Source organism: Pinus tabuliformis, chromosome 2_2, assembly GCF_031772625.1.
Source record: "Pinus tabuliformis cultivar Carrire ecotype Pingquan chromosome 2_2, CPIR1, whole genome shotgun sequence".
Taxonomy (NCBI): domain Eukaryota; kingdom Viridiplantae; phylum Streptophyta; class Pinopsida; order Pinales; family Pinaceae; genus Pinus; species Pinus tabuliformis.
In genome coordinates this window covers 977356225-977363279 of record NC_142300.1, presented here as the reverse complement: position 1 = coordinate 977363279, position 7055 = coordinate 977356225, and positions in this window count along the sequence as shown.

The following is a 7055-nucleotide window of genomic DNA, read 5'->3' as shown; positions in this document are numbered from 1 at the left end:
CTCTCTGTTTACGGCCTCGGCTTCTGCTTCACGACATTTGCAATCAAAAGCGCCAAAAGCACAGATCAAGAAAGCAGGGAGGCAGGGTTTTTGTGAACGTTGAGGCGGTACTTCGTGGCCCCCTCTCCAAATTTGCAGGCGACCAGGCGAAGCAAAGCACAAAGCAAATGACTAAGCCTCGACCCGGTGATTAATTCCTCGGAATGTCTGGAGGGCAAAGGGCGCGGAAGCAATCGTTGGTGCCGGGACTCGGACTCATTAATGGAATCTGATACGTATTAAAGTTTACAGGTGGTAGATTGAATGTAAAATCCGCAGGACCGCACCGCAGATCTGATACAGTGATACATCATACGGTGATCACTGTCACACGGTACACTAAATGCCATACGGTGATAGGCTGATAGCCATCCGATCATGTCACACGGTACACCATATCAAAAACGCCATAGGCCCATAGGTTATAAACTTATATATATATATATATATAATTTATAAAAAAAAATTTAAAACTTTTAATTTTTAAACATGCCCGTCAATATGACGGTTTTGAAAATGAACGACAAGTTGCGTATGACGTGGAGATTTTAAATTAAAACGTATTTTACGGGGAAAAATGCCAAATACGGGCATACGGACGTCAAATTTAACCCCTGGGTGGCCCTTCCCTCCAAAATACAATTAAAATCATTTTTATAATATATAATCTCCGAGTTTTTTGAAAAATAATTATTTAAGTTCCTTTTTGGTGATCCAAGACTTGAGATTTTTATTAATTTTTGTTTTTTTGGTTTTTTAATATGGGATGAGGGAAGGAGAAAAGTAAAGAGAGCCACGTTGGGTGCTCCTCCCTCCAAAATACAACTACAATCACTTTTATAATATTTCCAAGATATCAAAACTTTTTGAAAAATAAAAATTTAAGTTCTCTTCTTGGATCCAAGATTTGAGACTTCTATTAATTTTTGTTTTTATTTTTATTTTTAAATTATATATAGTACAATTTTTTTATATTATATAGTTTTAACTATTATACAATTTCAGTTACGATGGTTTTATAGAATAATTAATTAATAAAATAATAATTAGAAAATTAATATTTAAAATTAGTTATTTTACAAAAATTAACATAATATACATTTTGTATATTCTATAGTCGAGGAAATAAAAATCACCAAACTTTGAATAAGCATCATTTGTAAAGATGTCTAAATAAGATGAAACGAGAACTGATGGAAAGCTAGTGAAAAACTAAACGAAAGGATGCAATCTGAATGTAAATTCGAAGAAAATGAAATATTCATAAAAATATCTCACTATTAACCAAAAGAAAGTATTAAATGCAATTTAACCAAAATTTATATAGAGAGTCCCCATTGTTACTATGAAGATAATAAATTAAAAATCGAGGGCGGGGGGAAGGGCACGAAGACTGTGATTTTTCCACAATAATGGGGACACTTGGGGAAGAAGCAGTTATCTCTGGTTAGAAGATAATGAACTTAATTTTACCCCAAGGTTAAATTGAGGAATTCTATTGAGTCGTAAAATAATAAAACATTTTTCATGAGTCCCACATTAGTGAGCCAAGTAATATAAGTTATAAGTAATTGAAGAAGACTGAGCCTAAAACCCTGAATTTAGATTTTGGGGAATATTGAATATTGAATATTACCTCGTATGAGTGATAGGAGAAGGCACATATAGGGAGTTTTAGATAAAAAATATATCCATTAATATAAATGGTCTTTGAAATTGCTTCGTTGCCAGCGAGCCTGGTGAGTGCCCTGACAAAGTTGTCTTTTAATGCCATACAAGCATTGCCCCGCTGCTAGTGAGCATCCATAACCCGCATGAGTTTACTTGTACTTCCCATGCTTCCCTTTTGATCACACTTTTGACAGGCACATTTGCGAGCTAAGTTTATGATTAATATTAAAATATTAATCATGTTCATAAGAGGAGGGAGGTATTGGAGTTCAGAGTGATAAGAGTCTCAAGAATAATGGAGAATGGAACCGAAGATAGAGGCGCCCAAGGGAAGGAGAGAGGTGAGGAGGGAGGAGATGAGAGCCATGTGGGGTGGCCCCTCCCTCCAAAATAAAACTACAACCACTTTTATAATATCTTCCGGATATCAAGAGTTTTTGAAAAATGAAAATTTAAGTTTTTAGGACTTCTATCAATTTATTATTATTATTTTATTTTAAATATTTTTCAATTATATAAATACAATTTCTTATATTATATAGTTTTAACTATTATACAATCTCAATTACAGTGGTTCTGTAGAACAATTAATTAATAAAATAATAATAAAAAAATTTAATATTTAAAATTAGTTATTTTACAAAAATTAACATAACATACATTTTGTACATTTTATAGCCGAGGCAGAAAAAATCACCAAACTTTGAATAAGCCTCATTTGTAAACCATGATTCCAAATAATATGAAACGAGAACCGATGGAAAGGCAGCGAAAAACTGAACAAAAAGATGCAATCTGAATGTAAATCCAAAGAAAATGAAACTCTCGTAAAAATATCACACAGTTAACCAAAAGAAAGTATTAAACATGATTTAGCCAAAATTTATGTAGAGGGTCCCAATTGTTACTATAAAGATAATAAATTATAAATTGGGGGGGGGGGGGGGGGGGGAGGGGAGGGTGTGGTTTTTCCACAACAATGGCGAAACACGGGGAAGAAGCAGTTATCTCTTAATTTTACCCAAAGGTTAAAGTGAGGAACTGTATTAAGTTGTCAAATATTAAAACATTTCTCATGAGTCCCACATTAGTGAACCAAGTAATATAAGTTCAAAAAGATGAGTAATTGAAGAAGACTGAGTCTAAAACCATGAATCTGAATTTTGGGGGATATTTAATATTTAAGATTACCTCGTATGAGTGATAGAAGAAGGTACATATAGGGAGTTTTAGATAAAGCATATATCCATTGATATGAATGGTCTCTGACACTGCTTTGCTGCCAGTGAGCCTGGTCAGTACCCCGACGAAGTTGTCTTTTAATGCCATACAAGCATTTACCCACTGCTAGTGAGCATCCATAACCCCGACGAAGTTGTTTTTTAATGCGATACAAGCATTGCCCTGCTGCTAGTGAGCATCCATAACCCTGACGAGTTTACTTTTACTTTCCATGCTTCCCCTTTTGATCACCCTTTTGATAAGCACATTTGCGAGCTAAGTTTATGATGTAGCTGAGTGAAAGGGGTGGGATGGTAAAAGAGACTTAAGCAAATGGATATAATACTTCCATAATGTTGACTCCATATCTTTCCTCATAACTATCAATTCAGAGGCTTTTATAAAGTGGAGGGATGGGAGGGATTCATTGAGTTAAACTCAAGGTCAGTTATTTCCTTGAAAATATGAACTATATCACTTAGAAATGATGCATGTTACTCCATGGAAAATATTTAAGGGAATATTACTTTAGAATTCCATAAAGATATCCCTTGAAGGTAAATGAAACCCATTGAAATTGATAGAGTAAAATTTCCCATGTCTGCCAACCAATGTTGGGTAAGAAAAGCCATTTTACATAAATCTTGGTAATATCAGCAAAATCAATCCAAAACCAACAACAAAAGGAAAAATAAATCCAAACTAAAGTGAAAGAAGAAATCAACATACTCCAAAAATGTCAAATAAGGAAAGGAAAAATGAAAGAAAAGCCCAAATTAAAAAGACAAACCCAACAATACTAACTATAAAAATGTCTCAACAAAAGAGTAAAATAAGACAATCATGTGTATTTGTCTTATGTTGAGATTTTAATAAATTATATCTTGTAAATTTATAAGAAATTAGGCTCTTAAACTGTAAAGTGAATAATAGTCACGAGGTAAAATTATGCCAAATCAGAAGTTTCTACCCTTCGCAAATTTTTTGGTTTCAAAACAAAGCCTACACGGGAACATCTTAATAATTTTATAATAAAAAAAAAGCTTGAGAAACAAACTAAAGGTTCAAGGACTCCCCAATTTAGCTGATTTGATGAACATCATTATTGCTCTTCCAAAGCTCAAAAGCAAACAACAAGAATAATGAGTGCTAAATCTGAGTTGGTAGGGGTGCGAAACAATTCTTGAAGTCCAATGAAAAAGATTTTAAGATCAAAAAAAGTAAAGACAAAACTAAAACAAAAAGTGTAAATAAATGGAAAAGGATGAAAATAGGTATATGGGACTTACCATTGAAGAATTTAGTTAAAATTTTACCTGAGAGATATCGATTTTCTCCATAAAGAGATAACCTCTTCTTTTGATTAGGATTAAAAGCATAAAGAAGTTGTACTCTATGAAGTTTTCATTGACCCAAAATCGTCACTTGTTAAGTATAAAGTAGAGAGAGAATTAAATATAGAAAAATAATGTTTAATGTTCTAGGAATTAGAAGTAAACAAAGTCCATTAGAAATGAAAATGAAGATGTTCTTCTCTATGAATTGCAATGACAATTGTTCTCTTTGTTTTTCTAGATTTCATATCAACTCTAAAGTTCACATAAAATTTCAAAAATCATGATCGAGTCCCAACCTATGTAGAACTTATGTGTATATGGAGAGGACTTTAATCTTCTTGCCAATTGGATCCATTACCATAGTGGCTGGTCAAGAGTTCCTTGAAAAGAGAAAGGGGATGCACTTCTCAAGGAAAACTAGGATAATAAGTGTGGTAGTGTTTTTGTGGCAACGATGTACCAAAATGTACTTCCTTAGCAGTTGATTGTTCCCTACAAAGGATCATAGGTAGTATTGGTGCTATTAGTGGACAAACTTAAATAAACATACATTGTAAGTAATGGAAACAATGCATACATAAACATAAACTAAACAAAGAGGTAAATATATAAACAATTCTCAAATGGAGCAAACAAATCAATAAGATAATGGAAAAATCTCCATTTATTGATTGTTGGTAGTAGAGATTGAATACAATAGATGAATCTTAGACACTTGAAGAGAATTATTTGAGATATGGTGCTAAAAAATCCTCAACAAGGGGGTTTATTTTCCTCAATCTCTTTGCAAGTTTCTTCTCTCTCTCAAAGAAGTATGAAGACTCTCCAATGGTGGATTCCTCTTCTCTCACTAAGATGATGGATTGCTTAGAAGCAATATGGACAACATGCTAGTTCTCTTCCCTTATTTGGCTTCAACAATGCAATGGTGGTTTGCTTAGATAACAATTTGGCCAGCATAACAATGTCTCATATTTTGGCTCTCCCATGGCCTGCTTATATAGAATTTTTGGATGCATCTTCCCCCTCTTAGTTCATGAATGATAATGAAACATGAGTAGGACAAGATTCCATTGAGGGCTGCATATATTTAAGGTGACTCGAATTTTGTTGTACTGGATTGAGCTCATGTCAGAGAATTGGCCCCAAGTGTGAAAAGTGGTCTCAGATCATTGAGTCATCCTTTTCTACGACCACACGGATTTCAAAGGATACTCCATGCGTACGCATTTATCGAAGAAATATACACATGACCTTAATTGTTTTTGCTTTATAAACTTTGGACCTTAGGAGAACTTTGATTTTTTAAACTTCATGATGCATTTAGCTAGAAAATGTTCACTTGTGCATTTTGTTTTACACCTTTTAGTGCCTTTTGGATTGCACTAATAGGTGTATGATTTTCTAGTGTTAACAATTTCCCCTTGATGTATGAGGTTAGGAGGAACCATATAATTGAAATACATCACATTTTATTTTCTAAAGGAGAGTCTGATCAACCTTTCGAGAGAGAGGATAATTTTTTGTGGAGACAAGTAGAGACAAACCCCTTGACTGAGTATAAATGGTAACCATGATCTGGTGAAAGCCTATAATACAAATGTGACTATATGAGGCAGGCATGTCCCATGCTTGTTATGATGACTAATTTTAACTGATTACAATCAGACAAAGACTAGTTTTGTCCATTCAACATTGTGGTAGTTGATGTGATGATCGCTGATGATGATAACTGTTGATGCCCTCAAGGGCGCTTCCTGGTTAAATAAACTTAATATGGTTACCCAATGCATAACAGAGGTTAAGCACTGTTGACTGGGGTGTTGCAGTATGCATAGGTATTTGACTCTGGGTACCTCCCCCGTATCATGGTGTAATAACTGTTGGATGTGGTGCTTATTGATGGTGGGATCTTCAACTAAATGAAATAATTGCAACAGTAATTAAGTACGACACCACCTTGAAATGAAATTTTGTGGTTGTGTTGAATGTCAAGGGGACCGATGACATCAGTCAGAAATAATGATTCCCATTGTGCCACCCGAGGATATCCCTTTGAGGGGGGAGTATCCAAGGTACTACCCCTATCCTAGAATAAAATTGTTGAAGTCAACAAGAGAGGAGCGTTAACCGCCCGACATGCTGAGTCGGGGAATCAATATGAGATGTGAACATACTGTAATAACTTGGGTCAAATAAGCATGATTCGAGAGCTGACGATATAAGAGGATATGGAAAACTGGCCCGAGGTTGGAGCATGAGGTACAAATGGAAACAGACAAAACATGTTTACTCATGGTGATGGTCCTGGAGTTGGTAATATTTCTAGGGTGGGTGTAAGTAGGTTCTGAAAAGTATAAATAATGGAAAGGGATTGCTGGTGAGGTGTAAGCTTCAACCAAGGGTGACAAGAAACTTTCGCCAGGTAAAAGACATGAATAGAAAAAATGTGGGTAGGAGTCCTTTTCCTAAAAAATATTTGTACACTTGCAAAAAGAATATGGGGGTGGTTTAGATGTACATCCACAGAGACGAGTGCCCCATAATGATGATAAACTGTATGGAGGTGTGGTTTTTTTTCTAGTGGCTGGGACCCCATTAGTTGGTCTCCGTGTTGGGTTGGTGAGGTAGATGAAGTGACACATATGGGCTATGCAATACGAGTGAATGATAGGCCAAATGTAGGACACAGAGGTGCATCCGTCTAGATCCATCATAAAGTACCAGAGATGGCTTGGGAAATGGGGTGCATGTGTAATGAGTGTAGCATAATGAGGCTGAAATTCA